At 45.9% G+C, this 26,933-nt stretch overlaps 1 long non-coding RNA gene across 2 annotated transcripts in view; it reads right to left on the bottom strand.

Annotated features, from left to right (window-relative positions):
• LOC123386106 overlaps window positions 1-21,584 on the bottom strand; it is a 136,054-nt gene extending 114,470 nt beyond the window's left edge. The window contains exons 1-2 of one of the 2 annotated variants that reach the window (XR_006599667.1): window positions 21,111-21,584; window positions 16,767-16,900 (exon numbers count right to left, since the gene is read on the bottom strand). This is a non-coding gene — a long non-coding RNA (uncharacterized LOC123386106). The remainder of the gene's footprint in view (window positions 1-16,766; window positions 16,901-21,110) is intronic. The other variant, XR_006599668.1, reaches the window with a different exon arrangement.
• Window positions 21,585-26,933: the final 5,349 nt, after the last annotated feature.

Raw genomic sequence — 26,933 nt, 5'->3', positions numbered from 1 at the left:
TTCACAAACCATGAGATCATGATGTAAGCCGAAGTCAGACACTTAATCCACTGAGCCATCCAGGCAGCCTGTGACATTTTTTCTAGATGTCTCCTCAGGCAAGGGAAACAAAAGCAAAAATAAACTATTGGGACTACACTAAAAAGGCCTTTGCAAAGTAAAGGAAACCATCGACAAAATACAAAGGCAACCCACTGAAAGAAGATATTTGTAAATGATGTATCTGATAAAGGGTTAAATCCAAAATACATAAAGAACTTAACACCAAAAAAGCCCAAAAAACATAAAACAATCCAATTAAAAAATGGGCAGAGGACATAGACATTATTCTGAAGACAACGCACAGATGGCCAACAGACCCGTGAACAGATGCTCAGTATCACTCATCACGAGGGAAATGCAAATCACACCACAGTAAGATATGACCTTACAACTGTCAGAAAGGCTAGAATCAAAAAGACAGGAAACAACAACTATTGGTCAGGAGTAGAGAAAAAGGAACCCTCATGCACTGTTGGGGGGAATGTAAACTGGTGCAGCCACTGTGGAAAAGAATATGGAGTTTCCTCAAAATATTAAAAATAGAAGTACCATGATCCAATAATTCCACTACCGGGTATGTACCCCCCAAAATGAAACTCATCATCATTGATGGATGAGTGGATAAAGATGTGAGGTGTGTGTGTGTGTACATATCCCATATATGTACAAAAAATGGAATATTAGTCAACCATAAAAAGGAATGAGATTTTGCCATTTACGACAACATGGTTGGACCTAGAGGATATTATTCCATGTGAAATGAGTTAGACAAGAAAACTCTTACAAATACAGTATGATTGTACGTGGAATCTAAAAAGCAAAACAAATGAATAAACAAACAAAAAGCAGACTCAGGGGTGCCTGGGTGGCTCAGTTGGTTAAGCATCCAACTTCGGCTCAGGTCATGATCTCGTAGTTCATGAGTTCGAGCCCTGCATCAGGCTCTGCCCTTACAGTTCAGAGCCTGGAGCCTGCTGCGGATTCTGTGTCTCCCCCTCCCTATGCCCCTCCCTCCCTCATGCTCTGTCTCTCTCTCAAGAATAAACATGAAAAAAAAAAAGAGCAGGATCAGACCCACAGATACAGAGAACAAATTGATGGTTGCCAGAGGGGAGGAGATTGGGGGATGGACAACATGAGTGAAGAGGAGTGGGAGATACAGACTTGCAGTTATGGAATGAATAAGTCACGGGGATAAAAGGTACAACATAGGGAATATAGTCACTGGTACTGTAACAGTGTTGTATCATCACACTTGTGGTGAGGACAGTATAGTGTATAGACTTGTAGAACTACCATGTTGTACACCTGACACTATACTTCAATCAAAAAAAAATACAATCAACCCATATGCCCATTGCACCTTTGGGTGGGCAAGGCAAATATTTCTTAGATGATAACATATACTATCACACTTAGAACTTTTCTACTATTGCCTTTGTGGAGATCTGAAAATATTTCACTGCCCAGCCATTAATCCTCAAACCAGTTTGAGGAAAAAGAGAAGAAACTGGGAAATTTTGTTTGCAATGTCCTTTTTCTGGTTGGTGCCCTTAAACTTTTTTGACTGTGGCCAACTTAGGCTTGGCATGAGACCCCAGAGCCTATGATCTTCTGCCTGTTCCCTCTTTCCAAAAGAAAACAAACAAAACTCAGTAGTAAAAAAACAAAACAAAACAAAACCTTAGAGGAACAAGAATTTTTTATTCACTTTATAAAAACATTATAAACATACCAACATGATTTTATACTAAAGTTCTATTATATATAATACCTATTTCTCATGTGTATATATTTTATAAAAATTTAAATATTTTTACATTGTATATGATTCATATTATATTTTACAGTATGAAACAATGCTGTCTTCAAAAGTTTAGTAATGCTTAATAATTCTTAGTAGGTTTCAAATAAATAAGATTTGGTAGTCCATAGTGATGAAAGTTTGTAGAATCAGGCATCACTTGCATGGAAGAAACTGGCATTTTGGATTTCATAACCTTCTCTCACCCATTCTATTAGCCTTGAGCCATAACTCAAGAACCATTTTTTTCCTGAGAGACAACAAGGTAGACATTTTGAGCATAGACCCATTTTGTTAGGAAATGAAGCCTAAGCATAGTGGTGCTTACATTGGTAGAAAATAGACATTCTAATCACAAATTTCCCTTCAGATCTTCTGAGGAATGATCTCTTTCCAGACCTTCAAGTGCTTTTTCCCAACCAAGGATCTTGCGGTAGTGGAGTGAAAAGCAGTAGACACCCCTCCCGGGACAGTGAAAACAGAAAGTTTGCCAACTTCTTCCTCAAACGCCCAAGAGGATTTTCTCCCTGGGGTTTTTTAGTTAGGATCTTGAGCACTCAGAAGAGAGGTATAGGAAAACAGAGGAGTGGAGTTTAAATAAAGACCAAGCCATGTTTACTAAAAGGCCTGAGTAGAGAGAAAAAGACAAAACAACAGGTGGAGAGTCTGAGGCCACCTCCCAACACGACAAAGGACAATGTCAGGGAACAATCAGCCATCTTAATCCTTGAATGATTAAAATTGATCCCCATAGTCCAGGGACACACATAGTACAGCAAAGGAAGCTACATAAGAGGTTCAATCCCCTAGCGTCTGGCAAAGTTCTACTTCCTTTCTTTCCTTTTCTTCTAGAATTCAGTTTGAATGCATGTTTCTCTTGGATTCAATGAAATCCCAGGCTTCTGAGAAATAAGCTTCAGAGAGGGCTCCCTAACCATTGTTAACTATAAATAAACCCCAGGGAAGGGGAACTCCTTTCTTTCAGGCTTCCCTAAAATTTGGGAGCTATTTAACAATACAAGATTCTATCATCTACAAGGTAAGATTAACTGTCTATGTTTTTACAGATAAGGACACTAAGGGTCAGAGAAGTTGAGAAATGAAGGATACACAGTAACAAGAGCCAGAGACAAGCCAGCATCCAGCTCTGACTCCAGAGCCTGGACTCATCCTTCTGTTAGGTGATGTCCATGGCTGGATTATCAAGCACAGTTTTTGGATATCTTTGAGGAGGTGAAAAGGATGGTAGCAAAGCCAGATATGGAGGAGCTGGAGGAAGCAGTGGGGTAGGGAAGGCCATGAGCCATCATCAAAGAGTGTGTTCAATCAGCAAGTAAATGACAGGCACCCTCCATGGCTCCATCTCTATGCCACAGGCTGGGAAGGGCACCGAGGCACCAGAAGAGACGGACCTTAGCCACATTAGCATGGGCACATAAATGAGGTCAGAGGACAGATAAAGGGGTAGTAACTGTGGGGATGAGCAGGGGGAATCTTAGGACTCAGCTCGGGGAGTAGGGGCAGCCCCGGTGGAGGACACGTGTCCCCAGTAAGGAAATGCATGAGGGTAGAGTTAACGCTAGGCATGTTATGGGCAGTACATTTCACAGAGGACATAAGGCTGTTATCTTAACAATTTACCTTGACCGTTTAGGCATCAAGTGACCCTTGCGTCATGGCTAGGCACAGGTGTCTGTCCTTAAGGGAAAACAATGACCTGCAGGTGGACTTCCAGGGCTGGCTTTATTTGTACCGCAAAAGTATAAATATCAGAAAAATTTGAAGATACAAAATTAAATAAACACAACGAGCCTCTGATGCAACTCAACACACAAGGACGCGAAGTTCCTCAATGCAAGGTCAACTGTATCTCCCTTCCAGGCATTCAGTCCCCAAAACAGCTCAGTCGGGTTCACTTTGCCCCCAACCCTCTTGCACATCTCCAGGTGCTCTTTGCTGCACAAAGTGCTGCCCATCCAGGGCCTGTCATACATCCTTCAGAGGCCCTGCCTGGCCGCTCAGATAGTACCCTGGCAGAGAACATGGTATTTCCCAAGTTGCATATCATTCTGGCTTTTGACATCTTCCATTGTAGCTAAGTAGTTATTTTTGTGAAATTAAAAGATCTGGTGAGTCTCTCCCCACTTTTTATAAATTCTGCAATGAGTGGGCATTGTCCTTGTGCTCCGGAAATCTCTGTGAACTTGGTCTGGTCTTGCCCGCACGCAAATGGAAATGCCTAGATGGAACTCAGGCCGATGGAAAGGGTTTGGCCAAGTCCCAAAGAAAATAAAATGATTCGACCCCAAGGAGGCAGACAGTCCTGATTCCGGGCACACGAGGTAAACGCGAATGGAAATCCAACTGTTGCAGAGAGTGATTGCTCAGATGGAGCAAATGTGCTGTGAAATCAGCCCTTGGAAAATCATCTGGAGTTCATCTTAGTGAAATCCAAAAACAATAACTGACTCCCCGGCCGCCCCAGAGGGAGCCTCAGGAGCTCCCCTCGTCAGAAGCCCGGAAAGCCTCGGCAGGAGCCAGGCCCTGGGTCTCCGACTCTGCCCTTGTTTATTTACAAACCTGCTTTCCTTTCCCACCTCAGGTCATCCCTCAGCTTTGCCCCCTGGGGAGCCCAGGGCATCCATCACGCCTCTCACAGGGCAGGCGCAGAGGCACACACGAAAAAGAGAAACCGTTAACTCCACAGCTGCCTCACCAGCCCAGAGCCCAGGCAAAGAGTTCCTGCTCACAGTGGGAGGATGGGCAGACCTAAGACTTTCCTCTGGGCCATTGCAAAGTCAGAGGGAGAGGTGAATCAGAAGGCAGTTCCTGAGGTCCCCTGGAAAAGAGAATGACCTGTTGGGTTGGGCTTTGTCTATCGAGGTGCACATTCTAAAATGTCAGAGAAGCAGCTCTGGTCGCTGGGGCCTATTTCCGTCTTGCGAAGTGGCCTGATCTCATCTGCATTCCCAGAGGCACCAGGAGTCAGCCCAGGAAGCTTGTATCTGCACCAGCGGGGAGAGCGAGGAGATGTCTCAGTGCAATGACTTGTGATTGCTTCCACAGACGATTTGTTGTCTTGTGATGGTCAGGTTTGGAATATCACAAGCGATAGAGTGACATGGGTGACTCTCTGGAGGACTGATGGCTCCTGTCCCCAAACCTCACATCTGTCCTTGACACCCTCCCAGAGTCTGGAGCCAGCCCACTCTCACTCTGGGTCTGTGATCTCACTTGGAAAACTCAGATGGTCAGGCTAAGCAAAGAAGTTGGAGGGAGTCATGGGAAGGAATGGGAGAATGTTTGTAAGCTGCTTAGCAGATGAAAGTGACAACGTGTCAAATTTTCCAAGCTGGTTTCCAAAGCTTTCTGTTAATGGGTCTTCCAGAAGCCCATCTCTTAACAACCTGAACAAGTCTGATTCCTGACTTTCTCTGCCACAACACACAAGATGATGACATTCATACGGGCAACACGCTCCCATGGCCCAACCCACGCTTGTGCCCAATTCCCAGCACGTTGGCCATCTTCTACCCTTCCTCTCCCACCCACGACAGCAAATCAGGATAAAAGTGAGTGGAAGAGCATGGTTATGGGTATAATCTAGAAACCACTCTAGTCACAAAAAATAAATTAGTGAACAAATCACTCACAAGCTTTACTAGAAGGAACAAATGACTGTTGTCTAAGTGCAGTCTTGTTGGGCCCATGATTGAACAGGAGAGTTGGAGCAGCTCGGAGCTCCCTGAGCGGGTTTCAGTCCTGGGCAACAAGCCCGGCTGCCCTAATTTCAGGGTCTGCTGTTGGGGATTGGCCATGATTCCAGGCCAGTGTCCCCAGCTGTCAGAAGATGGCCCCGGGGTTGGTGTCATGCACTACACTGCACCCCATTGTTGCAGACTGACAACTTCTGTGTCTGGTGGGGTTTGGGGTAACTAAAGTGTACGTATATCATCAAGATGTTCATGCGATCTTGTGACCCAGAAGAAGACACCAGGCTCCTGGGCCATGGACGAGACATGAAACTAAGGAAGGTGGCCTGGCAGGGGGACCTTAGAAGAAAATGGGGTGGCGGGGGAGGTCTGTGAGAATTCCCAAGACATGGGGTGAAGGATTCTCTCAGCATTTAGAATCTGCCTTCTTTGTTCCACTTCTTGGGCCTCCGGCAAGGTAATAACTTCTTTCCTTTTCCTTCCTGCCTCTAATAAAGAATGCAGCCGAAAATCTGTATTTGGGGGCTTTAAATCAAACCAGCAGCTTACCACACCAGATACCACTGGGCCCTGATCCTCATGCAGTTGCCAGAGGTCCTTGGGGCGCGGCTGGCCTAGAGAGAGGTCAGAGTTCTTTCAAGCTGATTGGGTATTTGGATGTGCTTGAAACCAAAATGGACATTCCACAGAAAGTCTATGTGTCCCTGAGTCACAGCAACTGCACCAAACAACTGGGAGCTACGGGCATCAGCGAGGACTGTAAAGTGGCTCATCCCTTTTCATGCTCTAAGTCCCTTGCCTCTATGGTTTGACAAGAGATATTGAGTTGACAAGAGCCATCCAAAGGCTTAGCTTGTCTAATTTGCAACATCTGGGGCCTGGCCTTCGCTGACTGACCTCGGGCAAGAACGTCAGTGTTTTCGCCATAGTTCATTCTCATTCATTCCACAGACGTTCGAGTGTCATGCACACCACAGACCCGGTCACGCTTTCAGGGAGCTGCTCGTCTGCTAGAGACAGGCAAGAAACAAACGCAGAGACATCCAACGCGCCCTAGGACGGTAAGGAATTTCATCTCTTTGGTCTCTCCAGACCCTAGAAGAACACCTGGCACGTAATAAGCACTCAATAAATGAGTATGTTGGTAACCACGGAAGGGCGTCTGAGCTCTGAGTGTTAAGGCCAGAATGCAAGTTTGCGGAGACAGAGAAGGGCCAGAGGAATGGCCTGCGAGGTGGGGCAGCTGAGAGAACAGGCCCAGCACCTCACTGTTTGTGCCCACGTGCCTGTCACGCTGTGACTGGATTTGTTTGCCGGAGCTGCTACAGCAAGAGCTACAGACCGCGCGGCTCAAGCAGCGGAAACTATTTCACAGTTCTAAAGGCCGGGAGTCCAAGGGGAAGGCATCGGCAGGGGTGCTCCCTTCCGAGGACTCTGAGGGAAATCTGTCCAAGCCTCTCTCCTTGATGTGTAGACGGCCGGCTGCTCCTACGTCCCTTCACACCATCCGCCTTCCACGCACGTCAGTGTCCAAACCTCTCCTTCCTATAAGGACGCCAGCCATGCCTGTCTGAATGACTTTGTTGTAACTCGATTACCTTTCTAAAGATCCTGTCTCCAAATAAGGTCACACTGTGAGGTACCAGGGGTTAGGACTTCCACATATGAATTCTGGAGTGGACACAATTCAACCCGCCAGTAAGTGCTTAATAAACACAAGCTGTTAGCAAAATCAAAACCAAGGAAAAAGTAGAAACAAAATCAAAACAAACATTCATAATGCAGTCAAAATTTTTGTTCCATTAGGTCAAAATCTTCCAGTAGCTACATGTCACCCAACATATGAAGGCCAAGTCTCTCAGCCTGCTGGTCAAGGTCTTCCATGAGAAGCCTCCACCTTGTTTTCCAGCCTTTACTCGCTATCTAGACAATGTCTCCCTGGTGCCTCTGTTCCATCGGTTCTCCCCCAGAAAGCCCCTTTTTTTCTCTTCTCTGCTTACCCAACTTCAGCCCCTCCCCAGAAGCCCAGCTATAGGCTGTGCTCCTTTGAGGATATTTCTTAAGATGGTTCACTAGTCCATATCCCAGCACACTCAAGGGAACTCTGAAGAATAAAGGGACAGTTTTCAGAGGTATGGAGAGGCAAAGGGAAACCAGAAAGGGACCCAGGGACCAAGCATTAGCAGCAAGCCATATCATCCTGTGCTCTACAGGAGCTGTGGCTTTAGAGGAATCAGCCAAACCAGAATCGTAACAAGACAGGGAGGAAGCAAGGGGAATACATCCCAGGCCTCACTTTTCCTTTTGCCCTCCCATCCCCTGCCTGTGGCTCTCCGGGTAAGCCCACCAGGAAGCTGGGGGCAAGGGGCCAGTCAACGTGGTCTCCAGCAGTCTGTCCCAGGGCACCCAGTGCGGAAAAGAGAGGCTCTGGGCATGAGTAGGGGGCAGGCAGAATCATGGGCACACAACCTGCCCCTGTTTATCTTGCCCTCCTTGGAACCCACAGGGCATTTTTCATCTGGACCGTGTATATGACCTGTAGCCAAACCGATCACTCGCTGGTGATCTCACTTTCCAAGTGTGTGGCTGTCGCTATGGCTGGAGTATAAGCCCCAAAGCAGAGAGCGTGTCAGCCCGCTTCCTCTGCACCCGCCCCCTGTAGAGCTGAGTACAAAGCTGGGCTTGTAGTACGTGCTTAGTAAATCAGAGCTGAATACAAGCTGGGTTTTAGAGATGAAGTGTGGGTGGGATCCGCACAAATACATACTGAAAAATCACCGGCTCTGGAAGAACAATTGTCAGGCCCATTTCCTGCTGCAGATGGAGCCAGGAGACGCTCGGGGCTTGGCAACCTGACAGCTGAGGAGCCGCCAGGGAATTTAGCAGGAGACAGAGAAAATGAGCCCTGCGGGTCTGGCCCAGCCCCATCAAAAGCAGACTCAGGGCAGAGTCTCTCTTCCCAGATTCAGGGGCCAAGGTGGGGTGGGTGCTGGCTCTGTTTGCTCAGGTCTGCTCTGAGCCAGAGTATGGGGGAGTTAGGGAGGAGGCAGCATCATTCTGGAAGCTGATGGCTCAGCCTGAGGCCAGGCAGAGCTTGAAGGCACAGAGACTGTCACCTGAAGGGAGAGCACAGATGTGTCAATTGTGGCATCTACGTACTATCCTAGCCCCTCCTCTGGTTGAAGCTGTTCGCCCTTGACCTAGGCTGGGTTGGGACGAGGGGTAGTCACTGAAAGGACCAGCAGTGGGCACCTGCCTCGATGACAACCTGTCCATAGGCTAGTCATTGGCATGTGTGATGAACACTGTGGCCATCACCTCAAAATCCTTTCTAGCCCAGGGGCGCCTGGATGGCGCAGTCGGTTAAGCGTCCGACTTCAGCCAGGTCACGATCTCGCAGTCCGTGAGTTCGAGCCCCGCGTCAGGCTCTGGGCTGATGGCTCGGAGCCTGGAGCCTGTTTCCGATTCTGTGTCTCCCTCTCTCTCTACCCCTCCCCCGTTCATGCTCTGTCTCTCTCTGTCCCAAAAATAAATAAAAAACATTGAAAAAAAAATTAAAAAAAAAATCCTTTCTAGCCCAGAGGAACTTCCTGGTCATTCCATTTCCCTTTCCCAGGAATGCACATGTGACTCAGTTCTAGCCAATGAAATTTATAGGAAAGTCTGCTGGGAAACTTCTAGGAGAAAGAAAATGACAAAGACAATCTCCCTAGTTCTCTGTACACCGTGCGTCAATGGGATGCTACAGCGACTGCCACCATCTTGCTATAGCCACAAGTTCAACCACCACGGAAGCTACTAACACAAAGGTGGCAAGAACTTCTGTCTCTGAGGAGATAACTGAGCCTCTGAAACAGCCAGTCTTCACGCTTATAATTCCAGAATTCCAGTTGCCTGAGGTAGTAAACGCTATTGTTTAAGTCAGCTTCACTGGGGTTTCTGTTACTTACAGCCAAGAGGACCCTATTTGATATGACCTGACAGACAATTAGCTAAGCTGGGTAGACTACCCCCCTCTGGGACGTGAGCAAGACAAGTAGGCCACCTGTGGTTCAGGAGAGAACTTTAATGGGTACACAAACTTTTAATAGTTATGTGTTTATCATCTATTCACTGAAACCTGTAAGTAGAATATCAAACCTGTGACACCACATTTCTTTTGAAAATAAATTTGCTTGGGGCGCCTGGGTGGCTCAGTCGGTTAAGCATCCGACTTCGGCTCAGGTCATGATCTCACGGTCTGTGGGTTCGAGCCCTGCGTTGGGCTCTGTGCTGACAGCTCAGAGCCTGGAACCTGCTTTGGATTCTGTGTCTTCCTCTCTCTCTCTCTCTCTCTCTTTCTCTCTCTGCCCCTTCCCCACTCACGCTCTGTCTCTCTCTCTCTCTCTCTCAAAAATAAATATACATTTTAAAAAAAAGGAGTGAGAGAGGGGAGCAGAAACACCAAGAGGGGGAGACATTTAACGACTGGAACTGAGTACGTTTATTTGCCAGGCCTGGGTCAAGAGCTGGGGAGGCTGCAAAGAACAAGACTATCATTCACCTGATGCCTCCAGTCCAGTGTGGAGGTAGACAGGGACTAGATAACTTCATACCATACAATTACAACACCAGTAAATTCTATAAGAGAGACAAAGCAGTATTAGGAGTGTGTGTAAAGAAAAACCTGACTTCACCCGGAGAGAATAGAAAGGCCAGAGAGAGATGGAGAAAGGAAAAACTCATCGCAGTGACCACTCCCATTGGCCCAACTCAGGGCCATGAGTATCCTTAAAATAAACTTTGCTTTAGGAGGCTGTTATGGGCTGAACTGTGTCCCCTCAAAAATTCATACATTGAAGGCTGCTTAGGACGTGGCCATACCTGGAGAGATGTTTCAGGGATAATTAAGTCAAAATGATGTCATTAGCATGGGCCCTAATCTGACTGGTGTCCTAATAAAGAGGAGAAATTCGGGCAGAGAAACACGCACAGAGGGAAGATGATGTGAAGACACTGGGTGAAGACAGCCGCCGACAAGCCAAGGAGAGAGGTCTGGGACATGTCCTTCCTCAGGATGGACCTCAGAAGGAAGCAGCCCTGCCGACCCCTTGATTCTGGACTTTCAGACCCCAAACTGCAAGACCATGCATTTCTGCTATTTAAACCGCCTTGTCTGTGGCACTTTGTTAACGGCACTCCTCGCAAGCTAATACAGAGGCCTGCGGGAGTTTACGTCCTTCAGAGTTAAATCAGCCCGACTGACCCTAAGAGAAAAGAGACTCGAGTTTGGAAAGGGAAGACCCAAGCCAGGCAGGATTTCACAGGGCAGCCCCCTTTGTGACTGGCAGGCCTCGGGGTCTTCTCCCATCCCCCATCTCCTCCAAATGGGAAATCTGTAGCGGACGCCTTTCCTCTCGGATGGGGAGTGAGCTAGTAAGGAGACCCCCCCCCCCACCAGGTCATGGGCCCCCTGACCATAACCTTGGATCAGTTGTAACAGTCCTGCAGGGACGACCGACCAGCTTTACTGCCAGGAAGAGAAACCCCAGGAAGCCAGCCTTTCTGCTTTTTGGGGTAGTGGGGTGGAGTGAAATTCTCCAGCCATGACTCATGCAAGGTTTCATGGGGAAGGGAAGTTAAGAGAGTCGTGATGACCATACTGAAAAGCAGTTAAGCCCATTTTCACGGCAGCATTACGCAGAATTAAAAACTGCACGATTTGATCCTATTTGCGATCACAGCTGCCATGAACTGACGCGCCAGCAAACTGGACAGGGTGAGCTTAGTGCTGTGACTCAGGCTGGGCACACAGGCCCATATCCAGGGGAGGAAACCTTGAGCTTCAGGAGAAAATACCCTCGTCCTTCCGTTCCCTTCGTATTCCTCAGACTCCTTGAAATCTCACGGGTGGGGACACCGTAAGAGCTGGCCTGTGCCAGAGGGAGAAGCACAGGGGCTTCGGCTGGCCAGATTTCAGAGACTCTGAGGAGGAGACTCACCCTTGTCCTGGTAAGAAGAACCCCCCCGGGGCTGCTGGGAAGGTGAAGAATTTGTAGCCATGCCTAGCCCAGAACCCACTAGTTTTTCCGTCCAGAGTTTCTTGAGCAACACCTCCGGCAGCAGTAAGACTTGGACAGACAGCACTGAGGAAATCCCAGAGAAGTGGGGGGGCCCAGCAGGGAGAAAAACAGGCTCTTTCACGGAGGACAGGAGATTGACATGTGCTAAGTGGGGGTTGTGGGGCTTAGCCAGGAGCTTTGCCACACACCAAGACTCAAAAGCTGGGCAAACCTCTCCCCACCAGAAGCCAGCGCTCTGGGAGCTGGGCAGTCAGTACTTTCAGACCAGCTGGTTGGCCTCGCTGCTTCCATCTGTGTGCCAGCATTTATTGAGTGCCGAGTGTTTACAAAGTGCACTACTACAGCAGAGGCGAACTTTAATATTAAATAGGAGATGATTCTTTGGTGTCTCGGTCTTTGAACTTGGTTTAGAGGAGCAGAGGCAGCCTACTCATTCTTTTAATGGAGTGAGCAAGAGGCAGGAATGGTCACAGAAAAGGGAGTTATTCACTGAACTGCTTTAGCTGTCCCTGAGTTCATCCAAGCCCTATTTACTTTGTGCTAACCTGGCGTCCAAAGTCAACCAACCAGCATTTGCTTCGCGCCCTGCTGGGGGACATGCAAAATGACTCAGGTTGGAGTACATGCCTACAAGGGTTTTCAACCTCACTGAAAGACACACGTGCATGTGAATAATCACTAACAGCATAGGCATTGTGGGTGAGGGCCCTGGACTTTGGAGAGCAAGGAGAACGGCTCACACACTTCCTCACGGCACCCACGAATGATACTGTCTTTCCTCTGTGTGATGGCAGCAGGAGGAAACATTTCTAGAAGCAGGTACCACGAAAGAGACCACATCCCCCCCACACTGCACCCCTGTCCCAGATGGGGAAGGAAATGCCAAAGGAACTTCTTCCCCCCCCCACCCCCCGCTAAAAATTATTGATAATAATTGCCAGAACTATTTGTTGAGCGTGTACTATGTGTCAGGCACTGAACAGTTATTCTCATTGTCACAATTCTGCATTGCAAGCTGTATCTCCCCATTTCGCAGATGTGAAAGTACAGACAATGATGTGATTAAATCATTGCCAAAGGCACACAGCTAGAGGCAGAATTTAATGCAGAATCTGGTGACAAAGCTTTCCTCCCAGCCTGCCTTGAAATTGCTCAGTGTTTCCATAATCAGTGATTACAACCAATCCAATTTGAAGAATAATAAATTTGGAGTGTGTCTGAAAGGGAGTCAGCAGTTATAAATACTCATGTAGATTTCTGTTGAGCAAGATCCAGTAAATTGTAAGGAGTCACAGTTCTACCTGGAACCCATTTTTCATTCAGGACACATGTCAGCAGCAGGCTGATCTTTCCCTGGATCACAATGCAAGAAGAGTGAGGCCGTCAGCACTGTTTCCTTGAATCCTGCTGTGCAACGGCAATTTATTCTAGAAACCACGCTGCAGAGCATGGCCAAAAATAGAAATGCAGGTTTTGCATATTTTATTCCTTAATGCTAGCACTGTGACCTTGCCCACAGTGGACTGAAATGGCTGCTGCAATTAATCAAACTTTATTGACACTTGACGCGTCCCAAGTTGGCTTGAAGTGCCAGGTGCCTCAAAGGTGACAGTTATCTTCAGAACAACATTTACGTCAAAGTCTAATATTTTAAGCACATTAACCTCCCTTGGTGCAGTGAAAGTTTCTAAACTTGAATAGGCATTTAGAACTAACGTGTTCTCTAAGGCCTGGACCATGGTCAAGCATGGGTTTTAACAATGTTTTGAAACAGGGAGGATGACTAAGGAGTTTTGAGCCGGCCTTCACTAACAATAGGTCCATTTAGGTCAATTCCTGACCCTGATGGTCTGGGTAGTCAATCCTAGCAACCAAGGCTGGGTTCCCATAACAGCCAGGAACTGGAGGCCAGTGAGGCCCACCTCCCGAGGCACAGAGATCCGATGGTGGAAATAGAAGGCAGAACAGCCAAGAAAACCAAGACCCTCTCTGTCTCCACTCGGCCCCCGCGGGTGTCTGGCCTCCCACTCTCAGGTATTCATCCCTTCTCATTAGCACCATGCTTCCCAAATGACCACCAGGGTCAGTGGCAAAATAAAGGTAGTTGATTTTTCATAAACCAGTTACATTCCACGGAAAGGACTCCGCTTTCCACTATTTGTTGTCAAAGTAGGCTTTCTTTTAGAAGGTATGGATGATATCAGGCAGGAATTCGTTTTCTTGTTTAATGTTCTCACTTAGCAAAATAAGAAGTTAGCACTTTGTCAGGGGTTGCCAAAATTTTTGGAAATCTCACTGGTCTAGGAACCTCGGCATCAAAACATTCTCCGAAAGTTTGCCATGAGGCTGCAAGGAGCACCCAAGCCCAGGAGAGTCCTGTGGGAATGAGCTTATGAGTTCCTTTTCCTCCGAAAGGTGGAAGCCTGAGATCAGCGAGCACAGGGAGAACTGGCAGGGGAGTCAGGCAAACATACTGTGTTTACTTTATAATTCCGCCAATGCTCTTCCCAGCTGCCTTTCCATCAAAGAGGAAGAAAAGATGAAAATGAATCTCCCGAAGAAAGAAAAGGGGGACTGGGCAGATTACAGCCTGGAAGGGAACTTTTCTTATGGATGATTTACCACGCTTCAAAAAAAAAAAGCGTTCTTCATCTCTTATCCATGTTCTCGATTTTTCCAAAGCCCTGCACATGAGGAAAATGCCTCAAAATGAAGCAAGAACAAGTCTGGTTAGTACTTTCTGTTCCCCCAACTTGGAAAGCTCTTCCTCAACCTTCTCCAACTTCCAAGGCACAAATTAAAACTCTTCCCAGGACAGGTCCCAAGCCGCCCTTTTCTGGGCCCCCACAGTCTCCATTCATGCATCCAGTACAGCGCTACTCATCAGCTATTTTTACATAGGCCATTTCCTTCTGATTAGGAAAACAAAGTGAAAATGTTGAAACTTAGGCCATAACTTAGGCAATGTTCACTGTGTGCCTGGCCTTTCTCTCAGCAACACACAGATATCAGTGCATCAATCCCCTCAGTGACCCCGTTGTTAAGCAAACCCAGCGGCTCGGCAAACCCAGCATCACCCTACTTTCATAGCTAAAACCAGGCCCCTCTGATCTTTCTGCCTCTGACCACAGTCAGTGCCCAATAAAAGTGTGAGTTACAAGACAGTTTGATTTGGCTATTTTAGGTGTTGCCAAATCTAGGAATATGGGGCTGGTCTAGATAATGTATGGGCGTTTTCTCCAGCTGTTTAATTGTGGGAACCTATAATTAACTTGCACACTCCACAGTCATATTATCTGTATAAACAGATATCTGTATCAATATCAGATTATCAATATCTGTATCAATATCAGATTATCTGTATCAATACAGTCGTAATGTACCAAATTGTTGATCACTGACTGATAGCTCTGGGCGGGTACATAATACTATCACCGCCTTGGATCTTCGGAAGTTCTAGGAGGGTGTACAAAATTTGTTATGTGTGTGTGAGTCCCAAAAGGATTAGCAAATTAATACATTATGCCTGTGTCAACACTTCTATTTTTAAACGAAACTATTTACTTTCTTAACTAACTTTCGGCTTTACTAACAGCTGTTAGTACAGCAAGCTGGTGTTTAATGAAGCAGGAAAAATAATAAACCATGTTGATGTTATTTCCCAAATAAGTGCTTTTTAAAAACATCTCTTTGCTGGGAAGCCAAAATGGAGCTGGAGAAGATCCAGAGAAATATAATAATATGGTCAAGAAAATGGAATAATTTCTATGCAGCCAAAAAAAAAAAAAAAGTTCTCATTTTCCTGGAAAGATGAGGGATGAAAGAAAATGTGATAAAAAGCTGTAAAATTGTGAAAGTCACAACGGAGATAAACATGGGAAGTTGTTTCCAAATTCCAAAACAACAGAATCACTTTTTCTTTCTACCTTGGAGATCAACCTAAATGTAGGTACCTCAAAGGAACTATCACTGCTCATGAGTTGAGAAGAAGGATATAAAGTAGTACTAGTTTTTACACAGTGACAATTAGGAGCTGAGAATTGGTTTAGAGGTGGATGGATTAAGTCATCGTAATAAATTATGAAGAGAAAATAATATGTGGGAGGAGGGAGGTATTTCTTAAGCTGATGAAGCAGATACTATGACCAGTAACTATGCCTTCTACCATAGTTCCTCAAACCAAATATGCTGAATGGACCGTGGATCAATGTGTCAATATTTGAATTTACATTTCTATAGGTCCTATTGTATTTGTCAGATGATTTGATTTTTGCTAGTATATTTTTGCTTGTACATACATAAAACTTATCCCCCTCTGACCAATTTCATTGCATTACTATGATGTAAAAACAATGGTCTTCTAATAAAAGGTCTTATTTTAGCGACGAATGATAGTCCTTCCTAACAGAACTACCAGCAGGACCCTAGTTAATACGTAGGCCCTTTGATTGGTCTTAGGAGCATTAGCCCGAGTTTTGTCTTTGGCCACAACACATCTCCATCCTTCTTTCTAGTGATTCCAAATCCCCGAACTGCCACGTGTTCCAGATGCAACAGCCATGTAAATAAATGATCCCTCTGCTCATAAACTCATCTTGGGCCGGGGACATTGGGTCCTGGCACCCAAGCCATGAAGGTGCTCACAGGGATATATTCTAATACATAAAAGGAGAGAATGAAAAGGGCTAGGAGCCCTTCGCTGGCTTCGGTTCAACATGCTGTTGCCATTCCTCTGGCTTCTTCCTGACAGAGCCTTCTTGTAGCAGATAATCGCATTTCACCCTTTAGAACATGTGATTTATATTAATGTTGCAGCCTTGCCTCGCAGGGCGGCCGGCTTTCCCATGGTTGCTGGATGCGTGTGGTGTGTGTCCACAGAGCAGGGGCTGTGCCAGCATCGGCATGTCCAAATAAGATCTTGGAGATCTTTGCCGTAAGTGGGAAATATTCTGGCAAAGGTCCCTTATACCTTGCTCTAAATGTTATCCCTCCAAGAGCAGAAACTGACTTTGCGGAAAGGCTTTCTTGTTTAAAAAAGAAAGTAGCAGCTTTAGAAAAGGCGTAACAGCTTTAGAGATGGAAAATGTATATTTTTACAGGCCCTTGTGAAATCAGCTTGCAGTAACTAATAACTATTTCACATACCCATTCGCCTCCTTCGGAGACCTTCCAGGATTCAAGATCTCAAACCAAACACAGTCTCATGTGTCCCCAAACTATTTGGTCTCAGGGTTGAAGAGAAATTCCTCTGAAGCCCCAGCGTTCCAGGATGCGGCACCCTACCCACGCCAAAGAAGAAAAGTACTTTAAAAAATGTGTTTCTCAATATTAGGGTACATTATGGATATGAAATCTTAGTCCAAATCCCCATGGCCATATAAAACATGTCGCATAATTGTGTTTGGGGGTGTGGAGGAGTGTTACAAAATAAATATTTCCCCATCAGAGAACGCTGGGAAATGTTCGCTAACACCTACGCCCAACCCCAGCAGGTTCCCCCGGAAGGGTTTGGCAAAGAACAGGCCCCTCCTTGATGAGGTGCTGGAGTTGGTTAAAGATTAAATATTCATTTATAAAAATTGTGCATCTGAAAAATCAAAACCAAGGCCTGTCTGTGGGCGTCCATGCCGCCTGCGTTCCTTGGCTTCTGGTCTGTGAAATGTCCCGGGTCAACCAAGGACCGTCATCTCTTATTGAAGTGCATCATCCCTTCTTTCTCTAAAGCAGTCTGTGGAACACATCAAGGTTTTTTTTTTTTCTTTTTTGGAATTTTTTCCTTTATTTCCCCTATTGGAAAATTCTTTCTGAAACTGTTGATGGTTTGTTTCATAGGATTCCAAGAGATTCCTATTTGCAGGGGCCTTGGGAGCACAAATCAATAGGTGTGATAATTGCTGGTTCCTCTTGGAGGACTCTTGCCTCCACCACACCCTCTAGATAGTCCTTGCTGCCCAGTCACGCCCAGTTGCTCTGAGGAGCCTCATCTGCCCTGTCTCTGGTGGCCATATTGAAGCGGGATGGCCGCGGAGATGGACAAGGGGCTTTCCCTCACTGCCCCTCTCCACTGGAAGGTTTAATGTCCTTATTTTCAACTACTCAGGAGCACTCCGTTCCAGATTCAGCAATTTCCCTTCCAGCTCCCGTGTCCTTGACAGAATCCCTTTCCCCTCTTTACACACACATTCACAGCCTCACTCCAATCACACAAAACTCTGTCTAGTTTCATGGCCTTAGTTTGTAAGTGGTGTGATGGTTGCAAATTAGTTATTAACAGGTCCTTCCAAGGCAAACTGCGTGTGTCTTAATCCCTTAAGGAGCCTGAAGTATTTCTCTTACCTCTAATGCTGGAATTTGAAGGCACCAGAGCAAATGGGCAAAATTTCAAGGCAGGTTGGCCTTTGAGGACCCTTCCGATCACAACGCCTGCTCTGGCTGCCACATTCAGATCGTGGGGATGGGGGTTTTGACCCTATCTGGGACCCAAATTAGTCTACATATTTGAACACCATTTCAATCAGAAAGGAATTTATTCTGGAGAGGTTGGGAGATGAGAAACTTGACAAAATGATTCTAAAGTGTATTTAAGGGAATAAGTACATGAGAATAGCCAAGAAAGATTTTGAAAGGAAGAGGAAAGAGAGGGTATATGCTTGATTAGATATGAAACCATGAGTTCCATTTTTGCCTAGTGTGTAGAAAGCTGAAAATAGTGCCTCCCTCATCCTCACAACCACAGAAAGTCAGATAAACTATAAAACCATAAATGTCCTTAAACCCCAGAAAGCTAAGCTCATAGAGAATTAAAAAGCCTGAAATCTATGGAAAAACAGTGCCTCCAAACAGAGATGGGACATAAGTAAGCACTTTTCTCTGGTTGAGTATGTGAAAAGGGACACCAGGTACCATCCAAAAAAATTATTTTTCAGCTAAAAATTGTAATAAATTGTCAAAGGCCAAGAGTGAGCTGGCATGAAAGTATAGCACCTGCGATTTGCAAATACAAGCAGACGTCACACCCAACTTACAGGCTCTTCTTCATAGGCCTCCACCCACTGCTTCAGAAAGGATTGAAAGCAGGGCATGAGGCCAAATAAGCTCTCTGTGGTGCAGGCCTGGGGAAGGGAAGCAACATTGCTAAGAGAAAGGCAGAGAGTTACACCTAGACTCTTTTCCCCTTAAGCCACTGGGGAAAGGCAGTAAACTGTGTTGCACTGGGGCATAGATGAAGATCCACTGCAGCTGGGAGAAGGGTGAGAGACCAAAACAAAACCTCTACACCTGGAAAGAGGGCAGGAAACAGTCCTGGGCCCCAGATCCTATAAGAAATCTCTTATTAGTGGGAGAGAGAGAGGACATGCTCTCCTGCCCAAGACAAAAGGCCAGCCCAAGTTCAAATGCCACAGGAAGGAAGGGCAGAATTTCTGAGAAAGCCCCACTTCTGAGACCCACATGTATAGGGCTAGCCTGGGACTGCACCAGGACAAAACCCACCCACCCACACTCCCCAGCACCCAGTAACAAGTGTAACAGCCATCTACCCCATAGGCTGGGGGAAAGAGCATGGAGAAAGAACCTTTCTGAGGCAGAGATACAAAGTGAAGGCTGAAATGAGCAGAAGAAAGAACACGGAGGAAAAAATCTTCCGATATCCCAGTCATGACCATAAACATAAGGTAATGCTAAAAGAATCTGAATCTGGTCATGTGCTGAATATAACCATAGCAAACCCAAAATAAAACAAAACCAAGAAAACACCAAACCCAGCTCAAATCCTGCTATATTCACTCAATCTAACAGAACAAGGTAAATGTCCATTTCCAGGCACAAATAGTATTTACCTCAGCTGGTCCACATGCAGCATTGGCATCAATCACAAATTAGGAGAAACATAAAAAAGCAAGGAAAAAAAAAAACAAAAAACAAAACCCAACCTACTGTCAAGGGACAAAGTAATCAACACAACCAGACTCAGAGATGATCCAGATAAAACTAGCAAACAGGGAATTTTAAAACAACTAATATATTAGAGGCTTAGTGGAAATGATGAATGTGTATGAACAGATCAAAAATTTTATCAGAGAGATGAAAACCATAAGAATCAAGTAGAAATGTCAAATAAAAAACATAGTAAAGATGAAGACCGGGTTTGATGGGCTCAAAAATAAATTTGACACAGTTGAGGATAGAAACAGTAAACTTGAAGGTAGGTCAATAGAAATAACCAAACTGAAACAAAGAGAAAAAAACAAAAGCCCAGATAATCCAAGAACTCTGGAACAGTATCAAACACTCTAACTGGAATTCTAAAAAGAGGAAAAAAAGAAAACGAGACAGAGAAATATTTGAAAAGATAGTTGTCAAAATTTCCAAAATAATGAAAGACATCATGCTGAGAACCCCAGGCAGGATAAATACAAATGAATAAAAAAAAGCCAACACACCAAGATACGTTATATTCAAACTGCTGGAATTGGATTATACTTACAAACATCTGAAATATTCAACAATAAAGAAACAACCTAAAGAAAGATCCAGACGGGTTCATTGGAAAATTCTATCAAACATTTAGAAAAGAAATTAGCACCAGTTATAGGCAATAGATTCTAAAAAATAGAAGAGAGGGCAACAAATCTCATTTTACGAGGCCAGCATTACTCTGACACCAAAACCAGACAGTTTAAAAAACTATTAATATCCCACATGAACAATGATGCAGAAATCCTTTTAAAAATATTAGAAATATATAAGAAGACTACAGGGAATAAACACTAAGTAAATTATAAATGGATAAAATTGCTTATGTCGATGTTAAAAAATTGGAAATTTCAGGTGAAAAAGAATAATATATCATAAATAAATGGAGTTTATTGTGGAAAAGCAAAATGGATTAAATATTAAAAATTATGTCTTTGGGACATCTGGGTGGCCTAGTCAAGTGTCCAACTGTTGATTTCAGCTCAGGTCATGACCTCGCAGTTCGGTTTGTGAGACTGAGCCCCATGTTGGGCTCTGCGCTGAACAGACCCTGCTTGGGATCCTCTCCCTCTCTCTCTGCCCCTCCCCTGCTCACGCATACACGTGCACTGACTCTTTCTCTCCCACCCCCTCTCAAAATAAATAAACTTTAAAAAACTATGTCTTCTACCATATTAACAGCATTTTTTATTATTTTTTTTAATTTTTTTTTCAACGTTTATTTATTTTTGGGACAGAGAGAGACAGAGCATGAACGGGGGAGGAGCAGAAAGAGGGAGACACAGAATCGGAAACAGGCTCCAGGCTCTGAGCCATCAGCCCAGAGCCTGACGCGGGGCTCAAACTCACGGACCACGAGATCGTGACCTGGCTGAAGTCGGACGCTTAACCGACTGCGCCACCCAGGCGCCCCATTAACAGCATTTTTAAACACACAGAATACATTGCTACTATGTTCACTTTTGTCATGTCTTTTTAGAACAATTGAAAAAATTTTAATGTATTTCATTTTACCTTCAATTATTCAGTTCTCAGTATTCTTCATATCTTTGTTTAGATACATGTTCCTGCTTGAAGAACAACATTTCTGGTAGAATGCATCTGTGGCCAATAAAGATTTAGTTTTCGTTTTCTGAACTCTTGCCGCTGGGTTAGGGTGGAAGGGTTTTGTTTTTGTTTTTCTGTTTCCTTCCCTCAGTTTTATCGGTGCTGTAAGGAAAAGGTTTTGTCCTTTCTCCTTCAGATTGAGGCTTTTGTTCCAGAAGGGGCAAGGAGGGGAAGGGATCATTTCATGGCTCTCTGTAGTGGCCTTTCCGCCCCCCCACCTCCTTCCCCAGATCTGCCCCACAGAGAGATTCTCAGAACTTTGGTCAGTCTTTTCTATGAGAAAGGTCTGCAAAAAGTGCAGACCCGTATATATATGTGGTCCCCAGGGGCTCCACATTCCCTCACCAGCCCACACTCATTCTCCACTAATTCTTTACCTATTCCAGGTGACTTTTGTTGGCCAGATCTGCACCCAGGAAATCAAGGGCTCATGGCCTGTGCTTCTCCACAGGCCCCAGTGATCCTTAGATTTGAGGCTAATTGCTTACCCTGTAACCTCAGCTCTCAGATGGGTCCAAAAAAAAAAGGAGTAAACCTGTAGTTTGTCTGGAGTTTTTTTGTTTGTTTGCTTTAATCAGAGTGGAGGTGGCATTCCTCCTAGATGTCTACATCTTGAGCTTTTTATTCTCTTCTCACCTGCTAGCCCACAAGGCCATTACATTCCTCAATATGTTTTCCATACTCACAAGAATGCCTCAGTGACAGTCACAGCTGATGAGGACTGAACGGAGATAACAACACACTAACTCAAAGATGCTCCCATCAGCCTGGAGAGAGCCTCCTTCCAGCAGACAGCCCTACTCTGTGGTGAGCTAGAAGCTGGGGTCTTTAGCCCCACACCAGAAAGGGTCAGTAGAGAGTCCAGCTTGGAGAGAGGGACACGAGGATACAAGCAGCCTCCTGGGTCCCTTTGCTTTCCAGATTCTATCTCAGCCTCCAGTGCCTATTGGTCCCCTCGTGGGTGTGACCTGGGAGGCTGGGACCGGCCCCCATTCTAGCAGCATCCCCATGCTTAATGCCAGGAGCAACCTCTTTGCAGCTGAGGGCTGGGAGCGGTAGAGAGTGTTTCAGCCTTTGCAGGTGAAGATAATGGTTGAGAAGCCGCACTTATTGGAAATGGAAAATGGGAACCAAAAGACACTATCTGTTCCTACTCTATACTGTATACCTTTATAGGTGTCTGAGCTGCTCTGGTCTCCGGTGGGTTCATTCAACTTCAGTCTCTAACAAAAATGAGGGACAGGGCAAAGAAGCACACACTCACCCGCTGTCTGTATGGGGCCTGCATCGTGCTGGAAAGGGACAGCTGATTTCTTTCTTTTTAATGAAGAGCTAATAGGGGCGGCTGAGCAAATAGAGCCTCTCCCTCTTCCCTCAGGGCAGTCTTCATAGTGAAAGTCATTCTCTTGCCTCCAAAGATACCTTAGTTACGTGCATATTAATGAAATTGCTCACAGAATGCAATACAAAAGCACTTGGTTTCTTTGTAGGGTTTGAGACTCTGTTAATTCATATTCGCATCTAACATTCACCTCAAAATACCCCTACAGAGTTAGATTTCATTATCTATGCTTTACAGGGAGGAAAATCAAAGCTCATAGGGAGTGACTAAAACATAGTCACTCAGCTCTTTAGGAGAAGAAATCTCTTGGAGTAGCACTGGAGGACCCAGTGTGCTCACACACGGAGGGAGTCACAGACACCTTTACGTGGGATCTGCTTTCAGCAACCTACGTTCTCGCCTTTGTCACTAAGCCCTCCTGTTGGAGTCTAAGCTTGTCTGTCAGTCAGGAAACAAGAAACAGATGATGTGCTCAAAAGCAAAGTGCAGTGAAGAAACCATACAGTGTAATAAGCAAGGTTTAAGGAAATCACCAAGGGACAGTGAAGTGCCCTCACAGCCAGTGTATTAGTCTGCTAGGGCCGCCATAACAAAATACCACAGACTGGGTGGCTTCCATAATAGAAATGTATTTGCTTATAGTTCTGTAGGCTACAAGTCCAAGATAAAGGTGTCGGCAGGTTTGATTTCTTCTGAAGCCTCTCTCCTTGGCTTGCAGATGGGTGCCTTCTTACTGTGGTCTTTCCTCTGTACATGTGCATTCCTAGTGTCTCTTTGTCCAAATTCCTTATGCTTATAAGGATGCCAGTGAGATTGGATTAGGGCCCACCTAAAGGCCCCATTTTAACCTAATCACCTTTTCAAAGGTCCTATCTCCAAATCCAGTTATATTCTGAAGTACTGGGGTTAGGGCTTCAATATACGAATTTTGGAGAGGACACAATTTAGCCCCTAACAGCTAGTAACAACGAGGGAGGGGTAGTTATTACTACCCTATGACTGGAGGGGCAAAGAGGAAGACCCTGGCAAGGATGGCTACATGGAGATGGCCACCTGACAGGAGTTGTGCCTTTGATAGACAGGTGTAGCCAACACGGCCTGGCAAGGACGGGATGGGCAGAATAATTACCCTGACATCACTGTCCACCCCTCTCTGACCTCCCATGGGTAACTTTCTTTGGCTGAACACAACAGGAAGCCAGAGGCAAGGGAACCCATTGACATAGCCCACAGGTGTCTACCTCCTTGGCCTTGAGCAGGATGGGAAAGTGTGGAGGGGCAAGTATGAGACAGTATGGCTTGCAAACTGAACACTAAACTCTGCTCTGAAGCAATGGCGATTTACTGCCTGGTTTTTCAGTTATTCCTAGGTATGTTCAAAGGTGAGAGACTCTGAGAAGACAACCAAATCTTTAGGGTCATTCTGAGGAGACATTTCCCAAGAAAAGTCTCTAGAGACGTCTTTCCTGGGGTTGGGGTCAAGAGTGTCATCTGCATTACTGAAGTGGGCAGCAAAGAAGGGGCAGGTATGACCTGGGTTTCCACCCTCTCCTCAGAGCCCTCTCAGTCACTGAGTGCAGATGTGTTCATGGGTGCTTGTGATCATACCTCTAGGCCTTTATCCATGTTGCTCCCTCTGCCTGGAGCACCCCTCACGCTCCTTTTCACTGACTGACTCTTACTTACTCTTCAAGAGGCGCATGCACTCCCAAAACCCTTTCTTGGACTGTGAGGCCCAGGTTAGGTGCCCCTAAGTGCATTGCCATCATGTTATCCCCATTGTAATACTTGTTTGCTTGACTAAAACAGAGACTCAGAATGAAAAAGCCCCCTGGGTGGGGGGTAACCCATGGCAGTAGGCCTTGGCCCAAAATCAAAATCAAAGCAGTCAGCGGGACTGAGGGTCATACTCTGAACTTCCTGTAAGGTAAGGAGACTCTTATTGGAGATGTAATAGGCAGACCAGTTTTATTGTTTTAGCCAGGGGACAGTAGCAAGTGATAGGGATGATTACCTAAAGATCTCAACCTTTAATGTTTTATGTAGGACACAGCATAGATGAAAGTAGAGGAAGTTATCCATCCATCCATCCATCCATCTGAGCATACCCTGGGGGGCCGCTGTGCTAGGAGGTCAGGGGGTTCAGGAAAGCCTAAGTGATGGTCCTTGCCATGCAATGACTTACAGCCAGGAAACAGATGACACATGCATGTGAGGCATTAGACAACACTACCATGGGCTCCTCTGCAGCATTTCTCTGAGGCACGCACTGTCTCCCCCATGTCATGCTAAACGCTACAGGCGATGTAGCATTGCTTCATAGTTATGTAGCCTACTTCAGTGGTTCAGAACTGGGCTTTGGAATCAGTCTTCCATCCTGACTCTTATCAGCTCTGACATTGGACACATTATTTCATCTCTGTGAAGCTATGTCATCATCTGTACAGTGGAAACAACAGTGCCTTTGGCATCAGGCCGTTATGAATAAAATGAACTAGCAGCACAAATTAAATCCTCAGTAATTGTTAGTCGTCTTAATTTATGCACAAAAGTACTTAGGGATTCAGGAGAGAAATCACCATGGGCTGGGTGGTCAGGAAAGGCTTTGCAGAATAGGAGAAACTTGAATCGGGCCTGGGAAGGGGGCTTTGGAATTTCGGTGGATGGCGGACAAAAGGATGGGTCAAGCAGTGACCCAAACCACTGGCCAAATGAGAGTAATCCTATGGCCTCTGGGCTTAGACCCTTGTCCAAATTATTTTGGTTTTTCTTCTTCTTCAGTCAAGCCTCCCACCTCAGGCAACCACCCCCCTCACAGCCCCTGCTTCCAGGTCTGCCTAATTCCCCTTCTGCTCAAAACCTCCATGATTTGCTACATGCCATGTGGCCCTCTAATTCCATCCCAAGGCTCCAGAGGTGCAGATCTGCAAACCAGCGTGATTAGCCACCACTGCTGGCTTCCCATTCAGCATATAAATCTACTGCCTGGGATTACCTCATGCCAGAAAACCGAAATCCAAGTCAGATGGTTAAAACATTAATAGCAGTGAGTGTTGTAAAGACTCAACAATGCGAACCTTCCCAAAATGAACCATCCTGACCTCCCTTGCGCTGACAATGCGTGTGTGACATCATGTGTAAATGAGCCTTAAATTTGAACCAGGTGCCGAGAGCTGTCTGGCGTCTCCTGGCTGCTGTATTAACCACTAACATGCACGGGGGGATTCTGAGGCAGTAAAATGAAGCGAAACCGATGGCAGGGACCAGCGCTGGGGTGCAGCAGCTGTGGCAGTGAATATTCAAATCACACCCACCCCGTTGGGCCTGGGGCCCCCAGGCCCTGTAAAGCTTATTTCCGGAGGGCTGGGGAGCCTGGGGAATTTGGCTGGCTTCACTCAGTGACAAAGCCTCCCCCATGCAAATCATTCCATTCTGACTTGATTCCCAGACTTGATTCTGAACTCTGTTTTGATTTGCATCCATGAGGAAGGACTCTGAAGCTGTCTGAAGCAGCAGTTGGAGACCGTCAAAACTGATGCGTGTGGGGCAGGTCGCCTACGACACATCTTTTGAGGGCACAAGTTCCAAGGAAGAGAGCCCGCCACAAATCCTCAGGTGCTGTGATTTCTACTGCACCGGCGCTTAGGGATACAAGCGTGCCTTTGTCCATCTGGTATCACAGATTCCCACAGCCGGGCCTCTGCTCACAGCAGGTTACAGGACAAACAGCCTCTAGAGATCACTAGAAAAATTTGGGGGGATGGAGCTAGGTGTGTATGTGACCTACCATCGACTGTCATAGGTCTGAGAAGGGTAGAAGTGAGTTAGGAAGAAATTAGGCCGAGGTAAAATTAAGAGGATTTTTATTTTATTTTTTTAATGTTTATTTTTGACAGAGAGTGAGAGTGGGAGCTGGGGAGGAGCAGAGAGAGGGAGACAGAGGGTCCGAAGCAGGCTCTGTGCTGAGAGTGGAGAACCCAATGTGGGGCTCAAACTCACAAACTTGATCCCACTTGATTATGACCTGAGCTGAAGTTGGACGCTTAACAGACTGAGCCATCCAGGTGCACCTTGTTTTTATTATTATTATTTTTTAATGTTTTTATTTATTTTTGAGACAGAGAGAGACAGAGCATGAATAGGGGAGGGGCAGAGAGAGGGGGAGACACAGTATCCAAAGCAGGCTCTGAGCTGTCAGCACAGGGCCTGATGCGGGGCTCAAACCCACGAACCGCGAGATCATGACCTGAGCCGAAGTCGGACGCTCAACCAACTGAGCCACCCAGGTGCCCCTATTATTATTTTTTTAATGCTTCCTGTTTGTGGTGCCCATTTCCAGGTTATTAACAGTATGCTTTACATACCCATCATCACTAGAAACTAGAGGA

The sequence above is a fragment of the Felis catus genome, chromosome B3 (genome assembly GCF_018350175.1).
Source record: "Felis catus isolate Fca126 chromosome B3, F.catus_Fca126_mat1.0, whole genome shotgun sequence".
NCBI classification, from domain to species: Eukaryota; Metazoa; Chordata; class Mammalia; order Carnivora; family Felidae; genus Felis; species Felis catus.
Note: the sequence above shows the minus strand (reverse complement) of the source record. Positions and strands in the feature narration are given on the sequence as shown.